The sequence below is a fragment of the Equus asinus genome, chromosome X (genome assembly GCF_041296235.1).
Source record: "Equus asinus isolate D_3611 breed Donkey chromosome X, EquAss-T2T_v2, whole genome shotgun sequence".
NCBI classification, from domain to species: Eukaryota; Metazoa; Chordata; class Mammalia; order Perissodactyla; family Equidae; genus Equus; species Equus asinus.
This window is the reverse complement of record NC_091820.1, coordinates 20,763,400-20,776,187: the sequence shown is the minus strand read 5'-3', so window position 1 is coordinate 20,776,187 and position 12,788 is coordinate 20,763,400.

The following is a 12,788-nucleotide window of genomic DNA, read 5'->3' as shown; positions in this document are numbered from 1 at the left end:
AAACATACCATTTACCATTCATTAAGAAATTGGTTTGTATCTTCTTCAAATTTTCTTGAACACTAAATGTAAGTGTATCCAAAGGTTCTGTCTTCTGCCTAGGCTCTTTATCCTTTGGTGACCTTATCCACTTTGCCATCAACTATGACCTCTTTTCTCAAGTTTCCAAAGACTTATTTTATGTTCCTGCTTCTTAACAGCATTTTAAACCTTAAAACTCATTATCTTTTGTACTAAAGTTCTTTTCCTCTTTGCTTTCCTACATAGATAGATAGATAGATAGATAGATCATCCTTGTTCTGTTTCTCAGGTTTAAACTTTAGAATCAGTGGTGATTTTTGCTTTCCCTTTGATCTGCACACTATTAGATATCTCCTCTTGTAGACTCTACTTTCCCAGTCTCTCTTCATACTATTCCTTCCTTCCTCTCCCACTCATCCTTGTGCTATAAGACCTTATTCTCTCCTAGATTATTAAATAAACTCTCTACTGGTTTCCAAATGCAATCTATATTAAATTAGTTTGGCAAGCTAGTTGTCCTTTGCTCAGCTCTACTGTGATTATAAATATGTTCAAGAATTTTAAAGAAAACAGGAACATACTGAGGAGGGAAATGGATCATATAAAAAAGACTCAAATTAAATTTAGAGAATTAAAAATTACAACATTTAAAATAAAAATTTCACTGGATGAGATTACAGCAGAATAGACCTGCACAAAACATATCAAGGGACAGAAAGGCATAGTGATAAAAATTATCCAAAATGAAGCATACATAGAGGGGAAAAAGACTGAATAAATGAACAGCACCTCAGTGAACTATGTGATATTATTAAGTAGTCTATAATATGTGTTGTTGGAGTCCCAAATGAAAGAGGAGAGCAGAGTGAGAGAGAAAAAATTAAAGAAATGATACCAAAACATTCACAGAGTTGAGAAACTATAAACCGATAGATCCAAGAACTTCACTGAATCACAAGCAGGGTGAACACACAGACATCCAGACAGACAGACACACAAGCACATCATCATAAACTTTCAGAAACAGTGATACAAAGGAAATCTTAGAAGTAGTCAGCAATTTCACTCCTAGGCATTTCCTCAAGAAATCTCAGCCAGGAAGTAATTTTGCATTATTAGATCAAAAGTGCCTGATACTGACAGATGGAGGTTCACAACTTCTTAGCCTTAGGGAGTAAGAAAGGACGTCATTTTTTGAAAGATGAGACAACTGGGAAGGTTATAAGAATGTGAATTCTGTAACTAGAAAAGAGATAGAAGATAGAAATCTGCTTTCAAGGATCAAGCAACAATCCATACTAAAAGCAGGGTTGATTTAATGTTGAGTCACCCAAGTATAAACCTAGATAGAGTCTCATAAATTCTTCCTGACATAGGAGGCAAGTGGGAAATTGATTATATTGCATTAGGTTTTGCCTAAATTTCTCCTAACTCACAAAGTATTTTGGAATCCAAGTTGCAAAATTATGGAGAAAGGAAAAAAAGTCTTGAATAGTTAGAACCAAGATAACTAGTCTGCCAAGTTCTTTGAGAGTAAGAACAGTTGTTACGTTATCTCAAGTCAGCAGTTCCTGATGTGCTGTCTGATAGAGTATATAGTTGCAGAGTGTGAGAAATATATGATTATTCATCTGGCCGCAGGGGCGATCAGAGGACTAAACGATGTGAAGAAATAGTCACTCTCCAAGGGACAGTCCTGCTATGCGCTTATCAAAGTTGGGTGGACAGATAGTATTCATATGTCTCAGGGGATCCTTTCAGTATGAAGCAGGACTCCAGACAAGTAACTGGAGGTATCAGAAAGCAGGGTCCAATTTCCTCACTAAATAATTCCTTTGTTTTAAAAGTCCACTTCAAAAATCACAAGAAAATGAACAAGCTGTTCCATGATACAAAACCATGACAGAAATCCTGCTAAATGAACCAACAAAGTAAGGTGGACTTTGAGAAGTGGACTTTGGTGGGGATGGTGTGTCTCAGGATCCTACCATACTAATTTGAGGACAATAAAAATAACCCCAAACTTATTTGCTTCAGAGGATAGGGCTCTTGCATACTCAGGCAAGATTGGCTCAGAACTGAGTGATGAAGCTGAATCTCCAGATGGGAGGTCTACAAACCCTGCAATGGAGAATGGAGTCCAAGGTTTGGGTAGGGTGCAACTGGAGAGGATGAGGCTTGCCATGACCTGGGATAGCCAGGAAACGTGTGTGCGCACACATCTGTGTTTCACATCTCACCTAAATTTGGCATCATTTAAAAAATTTGACCTCATAACTTTTCTTCATTAGTTCCTCTTATTCAATCATGAAATGTGTTTTGGACACCTATTCTGTGCAGAAAGAATCCTTATAGTCTGCCCTTAGCCAGCTTCTCCCACTTCCTTTTGAAATTATGACACTTGTGACCAATGACTCTTCTTGATTAAATAATTTATCTCTTGAGATTTGCTTAAAATGACACGTTATCACATTTCTTCCCCCAAGCCTCAATAGATGAAGCTTATGTTGCCACTTAATGTCTAGTATACAATTAATTGGGCTTTATTCTAGAGCCTTTGGAAGTCTCATAAGCTCAAAGGATCTCTACGTCTCATCACACATGTATATTGAAATTGCCAAGGCATACTTGGTGTTTGTTATTTTTTGTAAAGAATTCATACCAGATTATTATATCTACTGTCAGTTCACAGAGCAGGAACTATACCCATTCAGCTTCTTTTCAACACATAATTTCTTGTAATGGAATGTTAAAGTGTAACCATGTATAATTAATTCCATAGTCCTCTTTTTGAAAAAAACAAGTTTTTACTGTAATATATTTTCAATAATTATTCACCTTCTTGTTACAAATTTTATTTCCTTATTCTTTGTTACTATCATGAATGAAGTAGAAGATTGTCTTAATCTGTCTACGTGTATCTGTATATATAGTGATAAGGAGAAAGAAATGCTAAGACAGAGAATTATAATGCAGACCTAGATATATTTATTGTTTAAATTACAAAGGCTATATTTGCCATAAAGACCAATTTATAGGGTTTTTTTTATTTCCTTGCAACTTGATAGCAGATATGGTTTTTTACTATACAGAGATATACCTATGGTAAAATTTAGTCATCTCAAAGTTTTAAGAGACATGTAACTGTCTTACCTTTTCGCTGGAATGTTGAAGTGATTCACTCCTGTCTCAAGCTATCTGTTATTCCAGCCCAGCTGTGTCTGACATTTCAGACTGATGGGTGAGAATCATGAGTCTTATCGAGCTCAGTTCCCAACAGATATTTAAGTTTCAAGACTAGAATTCAATGTGTTTATAAGACCGAGTGTTTAACAATCTAGACATTGGTCTGCAGAAGTTTTGGTCTTTATAAGCCTTACCTCTAAATCCTAAAATTATTTATGCAGACTACCAGATGTTACTCCTATTCATGTACCTTTTAAATATAATGGCGATAACAGTAATAATAGTAGTAATATTGATAATAATAAATTACATATTACAACACTCCTTTTGCCAGGTCAGAGCACATTACAGGAATTATTTAACCCAAACAATAACCCTGTGAAGAGATATTATGATGATCCTCAGTTTATTTAAAAATAGTAAGACCAATGCTTGAAGTCCAGAGAGATGAAGTAATTTGCCCAGGGCACAAAGCTAGTCAGTGGCTATTTCACTATTCCATTCAAGTTTTTCCAATTCTGATCTTGGGCTCTCAAAAATGTCTTCGTTACTTATAGTACATTCTCATTTAGGAGTTCGGAGATTGCAAACAGAATAAGGGAGATTTAAACAATCCCTTATTAATTTTAGTTTAATTATATTAATTCTAAGCAGCAATATTTGCATCAGCTAACCAATAAAGGCTATTGTACCCTGGTAACTGCCTGCTAAAGCCTTAGATTATGAAGATGAATAAGATGAAATATTGTCTTTGAAGGAATACAGTCTAAAATACATTATTTTCAACTTTACAAATCACTAAACACTCTTTAAAATAACATTATTTAAACACTGAAATTTAAGCACTATTTAAATTGAAATAAAAATTTTAAAATACTTGTTAGTACAATATTCTGGTTTGGTCTTTAAAACATAAATCAGGGGCCGGCCCAGTGGCACAGCGGTTAAGTGCACACGTTCTGCTTCGGTGGCCCGGGGTTCACTGGTTCGGATCCTGGGTGCGGACACGGCACCACTTGGCAAGCCATGCTGTGGTAGGCGTCCCACATATAAAGTAGAGGAAGAAGGGCACGGATGTTAGCTCAGGGCTAATCTTCCTCAGCAAAAACAAAACAAAAGAAAAAATCTTAAAAAAAAAAACATAAATCAGGAAAAAGCATTTCAGAAACTTAAACTGAATGATGAAAAAAGTTAAAAGTTTGTGTGAAAATACTTACTGATAGAAATTATGGTGGAACTTTGACAGCAAACTGCAATTATTACAAAGCAATGTTGAGAATTATGGAAGCTGCCACTCTAAACTTAATTCCAAACAACAAAAACTAGTTGGTGATATGGACGTGGAAGGAATCTTGGAGGAGGAGAATGACATGAGGTTTTTGGATTAATAAGACTAAAGAAAGATGAACCTGAGCATATTTAAACATGGTCAAACTTCAGAAAGCCTTCAAATATTCAGAGGAAATAGCAGAACAGCTGGAAATTCCAACAGAAGAAAAGTCTACAATAAATGAGAGGCTAAAAAAATTTTGATTACAATTTTAAATAATATCATGAAGCAAAAAAGACGATTTTAAAAAATAACTACTGTGGATTCATATTTAAACTCAGAGATATAAACAAAACTGAAAAAGACAGAAGGCATACATATATGTGATTTTTTTAAAACTATGTTTCTATGGATTAACAATACTTTGCATACTTTTTAGGGGGGAAGTGCTATGTTGGTGATGAATGACAAAAATATATGGTAGCAGTTTAGTAATAAAAAAGAATAAATAACTGGGGCCAACCCAGTGGCATAGCGATTAAGTTCACACGCTCTGCTTTGGCGGCCTGGGGTTTGCCAGTTCGGATCCTGGGCACAGACCTAGGCACTGCTTATCAAGCCATGCTGTGGCAGCCGTCCCATATATAAAGTACAGGAAGATGGGCACAGATGTTAGCTCAGGGCCAATCTTCCTCAGCAAAAAAAGAAGAAGAAGAAGAAGAAGAAGAAGAAGAAGAAGAAGAAGAAGAAGAAGAAGAGGATTGGCAGCAAATGTTAGCTTAGGGCTAATCTTCCTCAAAAAAAAGAAATAAATTACTGATACACACAACAACATGAATGAATTTTTAAAAGATTATTATGAGCTAAAGAAGGCAGTCAAATAAAAATACTTACTGTATGCCTCAATTTATATGAAGTTCTAGGATAGGAAAACCTGATATATGGTAATAGAAATTAGAAGAGTGCTTGTCTGGAGAGAGAATGGGAGCAGACTGGAAAGAGTTACTAGAGAAATTTTGGAGATGATGGAAATGCACTATATCTTGATAGAGCTGTGTGTTATATGGTGTATACATTTGCCAAAATTCATTGAACCATACATTTAAGAACTGCTCATTTCTTCATATTTAAATTAGATTGAAGTGCTTACTATTTTCTTGGAACTATATTTGATACTTTATTTGTTTCATCATTTAATTTCAAGTCTCGCAGCAACTCTGACAAAGGAACTATTATCGTTTCATTTAACAAATGAGAAAACAGAAGTTAAGTCACATCAGAGTAGAATTGGAATCCAGGATAAGCTACCTGCTGCCTGTGAGCTGTTAATCACCCCTCTGTTCTATTGTATTTTTGTCTTCTGTGAGACACAAATTCATTGCAATTATATCAGAGAAACCATTATACTATGTGAAACTGATTTCAGACAACTGTATTTTTTATATAATTATGTACTAGAATAATCAAACAAGTTTTAATTTGAAGTTAAAATAATGAGCACTAATAGTATAAATGAATGAAACAATTGTCAAGTATAAATAAGGTTATCCAGTAGGAAGAACTTTGTTTACAAGGCAAAGCTTGTTAATTATGTTTGGTTCGTGACTGAGCATCTGGGTGAATATGTTGCAAATGTATTGATTAGAGAGAGGCACAAATCAAAGAAGATAATGTCCTATTCACTGTACTTGTATGAAGAACAGAATGCTGAATAAAAATAATAAATAATAAAAATAAACAGTCATGAAAATTAAGAAATATATATATATATGTATTCATAAGTCCCTGTAAATATGATGGAAGAACCCAGAGAAATGGGAATTTGAGCCTCACTACACATGAAATGTGGCTTTAGTTACACTGCAGCATTTAGCTTTCTGCAATATAACCCAAAGAGTTGTTCCACCTAATGTTAAATATATGAAAAAACAGAGGTGAGGGGTTTTGTTATCACTTTGGAATTCTGGGTTCAACTCTACTTCTTAGAAATGATAGCATGCTAAGGCAAAGTGTGACTCTCCTACCCTGGGATGTACAGTGAAGGGCTTTCCAAATGTGTTTGAATGTAAAATCATTTTGCAGATTACCTTAATGCAGAGGCCTTTGTGGAATATACCTTAGCAATTTAGAGGGTTTGGCTGCTCTTACTGTAACCACTCATGGTAACCAAGAGAACTAAGAATGAAGAAAGATTGTGCTAAGTGATCAAGCGTGTTTATATTTATCTGGAAGAATATCTAAGGAATATTTAACCCCAATATTAAGACGCTTACTAAGTCAACCTCCAAGAGAGCAGTTGCCCCACAAAAGGTAACCTTTCATGTGTACTTTTCTTTAGCACTGATTTTATACTTTTTAGTAAGTAATATTATGTTCAATTTGTGAGATTTATCACAAATAATTCAGTGCAAACTCAAAATCAATAAAAATTGAAAGAACAGAGTGGGATTGCAACTTCCTGCTGCAAATGAGATAAAAATCTCATATTTCAATAAACTATGTCCTAAGATAATGAAATCACAGGTATATATATAATGTATATAAGAATGTATATGTAATATTATCACAGAAACATAGTAAAAAATTTTTTTGAGAAATGAGACAGTGAAAGTTATGCATGAAAGTGAAGGAGATACACATCCTGATTTTCAGAACACGAAGAACAGGTAGTGGGAAGCATCAATGAGGAGGTTCAATGTAAAACCTCAACATAATTGGTGCATGGATTATTAATTAGTTAATAATGAACAACAAGGCTAGAAATAATGGTAGTAAACAGGAGCCAAATGGATTATGGAAAACATTCTTTTTTGGTAAATTTACTGTTTTGATAACTATGGGGATATTGCAGGTGTTATGTTTTAATTTCAGGAAGAAGTTAAATATCAGAATCTCTGATGAGAGCCTGTGAATAAGATTTAAAATAAGCGTAGCTACTTGGATAGCTTGTCACGTGAATGGTGACAATATAGATTAGTGGCTCATTGTCAGTTGTGCAGCTTGCTATAGGATATGCTCCAGGTTTCTTTCCCTCAAGGCATTCTGTTTGCAAAGGCAGAGAAACATGTTGATGAGATTCAGGACAAGCTCCCCGCAAATATGGCACCTGGCCGTAATGAATATTTGAAGCTGAAGGACTTCTGCTTCCAGCAGAAGTATCTTCTTCACCTTCCCTCTCGCTTCTCCCCTGAAACAAGTCATAAAACCCTCATGTGAGAGGCGCCCCTCTTATATCTGGAGAAAAGGAGTATCCTTTATCTCCAAAGACAGAGGGACTCCAAAAGAATCCAGACAAACGGGCCTTGCTATGTATCCCCAGTTTACTACATGTATCTCATATTCTTTGGCTGATCATATTTCCATGTGACTGTCCACTCTTCATCCAACCTGGCATAAAAATACTCAGGATTAACTGTATTTTGGGTCTTCATTTCCTTATTACAGCTGCTGTGTGATGTAAAATTTATATTAAATAAATGTGTATGCCTTTCTTCTGTTAATCTGACTTTGTCAGTTTAATTTTCACACCCAGCCAGGGACCCTAAGAAAGTCGAGGAAAACTTTTTGCTCTCCTACAATGTGAAAAAATGTTCAGGGAGAATAAAATCTAAGAGTAATAATAATATAAATGGAAGCAGAAACAACATTAAAAACTTACCTAACACACTGAAATTACATACCAGAGCCCCAAAATGAAATTTAACTGAGATAAATGTATCATCCTATAATTTGGTTTTCAAATAGTAATTAACTAACATACAAGATAAGGAAGACATGGATGGAATATAATCAAAAAGTCAAAGAATTTAGTTTCACTTCTGAAGTTCAGTGTGACACAGTCAAAAAAAAAAAAATCAGGGCTCGGCCCGGTGGCATAGTGGTTGAGTTCGTGTGCCCTGCTTTGGCGGCCTGGGGTTCGCGGGTTCCGGTCCCGGGCGCAGACCTATGAGTCACTTATCACGCCATGCTGTGGTGGGCATCCCACATGCAGAATGGAGGATTGCCATGGATGTTGGCTGGGTGACAATCTTCCTCAAGCAAGGAGAAGAGGATTGGCAGCAGATGTTAGCTCAGGGCCAGTCTTCCTCACCAAAAAACAAATAAACAAACAAACCAAAAAATGAAACAAACACCTAACTTGGCATAAGGCTACACTAGTAGAACTATAGTCTCGAGAAAAAGTGAGCCAGTATCTCACTATTTCATATTATTTTGTAGTGGTCCGACTCGATCATGAATTTTGTGCTCATTTTTAGTACCACATTTTAAAAGGGTCTTGGAAAATCCATACTGATAGAGAAGAGAGAGCATAAAACAGTGAAAATACATGTGAAGATCACTTAGAAAATTCAAGATGAGTACATAATGAACACATGTACGAGTTAGAAAGTGCCATGAAGAGAGGGCAGAAAGAATGCCTATGATGGAATGACCCTTCTTTTGATAAATGAAGATACTTTACCCTAGATGCTTTGTCAAAATCACTAGGAACCTGTTTCACACCCAATTCATGACAGAGTGTCATGAGTCAGAGTGATTTCCAACATAGCATACTCTGTTTTCAAATAGCTCACAAACTGTCATGTGGAAGCAAAATTGGACAAATATAATTGGCAGGTAACAGACTGGAAAAAGATATGGAAGTTTCCCCTGAATAATACACAAATGCTTTGATCCAGCAATTCAACACCTAACATTTTATCTTATGGATATATTTGCACAAGTGGGCAATAGAACAGATGGTAACAAGTGCAAAATTGTCCTAACAAAATAATAATCGTAAAAATAAACTAAGGAAACCAGCCAACAATTGGGTTATATCAACATTATCCACCTATACTGATGGAATAATCATGAGCAGCTAGAAAGCCTCAGGGTGAAGAATATGGAGTCCTTTGCAGAGAGAAAAGGAGATTCAGAAGGGACATAATAGATCTGTCTAGAAAAAGTGACTGAGAGGTAAGCCAGGACCTAGATAAAGTTGTTGAAAGCATGGTTAAAATATGTGAAAGTCATATGGAAGCAAAATAAGGCTCACTCCCTTTGGTTCTAAAGGGTCAAAGGGAAATGAAGAAATGGGACATGCAAAGAAATAAATTTCAGATGAACAGTAAAAAAATTTTCCAGTCCTTAAAACTGGCCTAAAATGCTCTGGTTGCCCAAGAAATGAGCGTGCTCTCTCTGGATGTGTTTAAGCATAGGCTGAGTATGCTTATTGTGAAATATTATGGAGGTGCTTTAGAAAGGAACTGTGTGGTTGTACTAGGAAACATCCTTGTAGTCTGTTATTCTGCCTTGGAAACTTGACTCCATCGCTAATCAGTTATGCCATCGTGGACAAGTCACATAATTTCTGGAACTCGAAATTTTCATCTCTAAAATGAGGTTTTAAAAATAAAGGAGGGAAGGAATTAACAAGATTCTTTTTGTCTTTTCCGGCAGTAAAGTTCTCTTTTTTTATTAATTTTATTGTTCAGTGTTAAATTAGTGGTAGCTCAACTAATTACATTTCCTTAGTGCCTGTTATCTCAGTACACATGGAGCTCAACTATCTATGTCGGAAGAGACAATGATTCAACTTAATATGTTCACCCTGGAAGCAATATGATGGGAAACCATTTAGCTGCCAGCACAGCTGCACAAACAGCTTTAGGCCCCCGAGGGAAGGGTGTTTCTCAGTGAAACTCAGTAGGGGAGAAAAGATGCTTTAGGGCAGGCATCAGAGCCAGAAATAAGGATGACAAAATTGGCATCTCTCTGCATCACTTTTATACAAGTCCAGGAGCCCTGGCTCTGCTGGTATTTCACGGTGGTACTCCATTCCTGGCTTTCTCTTGGTGATGAGTTCCTCTTGCCTCCTTTACTTCAAGTACAGGTACATTGTGTGAGAAAACGGTTTTGTGATGCCCGTGAGACTGCTTGCTAATTGACGTGATTAGAAGCAGAACCAAAGTCCTCTTGGTAGCAGTGGTACAGCACCGATCAAGGATTTAGAAATGAGCCATCTTAAAGGAGGAGTGAACGAAGTCAGCAGCAAGAACTTGAGTCTTTAATCATCCTGTGCCCTTGGTTGACTTGTGGCTCAGAGTGTATAATTTTCTGTGTTTTGGATCTGATGTATTGTGGTTGTGTACAGAAAAACAGAGGGGAAAAAATCAGCAGGAAGGAGGGTAGTGCAGAAAGGCAGTGCCTCTATGATATGGTAGTTCCCTTAAAAGTAATTTCCTTGTTGTTTTATGGGCTATAAAATCTTTGAATACTTCGTTCTTTCACAGATTGCGCTTTAGATTTGGGTGAGCTCATAACAATGAAATATTTAACAACAAAATGTCTTTTAATGGATCGACTCACTGGTGGGTCTGCAACACTCTGCATACCTAATTAGAGACTGGGAAAAGAGAGGGAAGACACAAAGAGCAGAGGGCGGCTTAGGAGGGAGGTTCAGGAACCTCCTATGGTTCTCATCCAAAATCAGAGGATTACTTTTTAGTCTTCTCTAGGTTTGAAATACTGAATGGGAGTGGATGAGAAAGAAGAGTTGCCCTATTTCATAGGCTCGGGGTGGTGAGTGGCAGGGTGAGGGATTTTTATGGCATTTGTTATTTTAATTGTTTTTTAATATGTTTCATGAGAACAAGCTTCAATATCACGAAATGTAAATACAACAAAACCTACAGTATGAAGACATTGACCCTGACAGGTTTTTATGAGAGAGGTTAACACTCTGTTTAGCATAGGAGATGTGGTATATTGCACAGAATTTAAAGGTAGAAGGCCAGGCTTTAAATACAGGCTCTGATGCCTAATTACTTGTTTGAACAGGCAAGTCAATCACTCTATGCCTTGATTTTTTCTTCTCTAAAATGGAGAACATCCGTTTATTTGCTTTATGAAGTCAGCACAAGACTTTTTAACAAGTGCTTATTTGAAAGCACTTTTTAAACTGTAAAAGTTACACAAAGTTATCACATTTATTGAGTCCCCCTTGTAGAAAAATAAATCTAAGAACTAAAAAATGACTAGTTAATTCTTACAGACTATATGAGTATAAGCCCTTGGATGTGTGAACCACTTGTACAATTAGTTTAATATTTTACTTTTTTTGGATCTGAATGTTTTTCTTAAAAAATGATTTTGCCCAAGCAATATGGACAATTGCCTTCATATTTTATTCCTTTCTATGTATTTTTCTTGACTGTTAACATTGAAAACATAGTGATAACGCTTGGTTATTTGAGACAAATCTTAAAGAAACTGATCATTTCTAACTATTAAAAAAAGAAAAAAAAACTCCCACAGAAATGTAACTAGAATGCAAATTATATCCGTTGATGAACAGAAGCCAAACCTTATTCAGTTAGTGTCCCAATTCCCAATATGGCATTTCTGTTATAAGGTAGTTTCTCAAGAGGTGGCTGATAAATGAAGTTGATAATAGTTCTTATTTACAAAGCTCTTTACATTCATTATTTAAATTCATAATCGCTACAACTCAGAAAATGATAAGATGGCAAGATTTAAAGGGATTTATATATCACCTGATACCAATCATCAGTCTATTCATTTGAATTTATTTCCCTTACATCATTCTTACCAACCACTCATCCAACTTAATCCCAAACATTCACCCTAGTGGGAAATTCCCTACTTCCCGAGACAGGCAATTCGTTTTTTGAAGATTTTCACTTATTACCTTTTTAGTCATTTGGTCAAATAATTTAATCTCTCTGAACTTCCATTTATTCCACTGGAAAAAAAATATGGAGTTAAAGCCCAACTCATGCAATTATAGAAGAAATCATATCAGACAAAATTGCATAAAGAAAGTTCTTTGCAAATGGCAAGTTTTTTAAAAAATAAAAGTTTCATCATCATATCCTCAAGTGTGGACAGTGTTGATGGCTTTATTATTCTAGCTTTTCTACTACTAGTTCTTTAAAACAGTGTCACTTCCATTGTGAACCCTTCCTTCAACTTCTCAGGCATAGTAACAACTTTGCTTCATACAACCTTTTGTTATTGCTTCTACTATAGTCCCTGTTACCTTGTATTGCAATGTATTAATTCGGGGGGCTGGCCCGGTGGCACAGTGGTTAAGTTCGCACATTCCACTTCGGCGGCCCGGGGTTCGCCCGTTCAGATCCCGGGTGCAGACATGGCACCACTTGGCACACCATGCTGTGGCAGGTGTCCCACATATAAAGTAGAGGAAGATGGGCATGGATGTTAACTCAGGGCCAGTCTTCCTCAGCAAAAAGAGAAGGATTGGCAGCAGTTAGCTCAGGGCTAATCTTCCTCAAAAAAAAAAAGT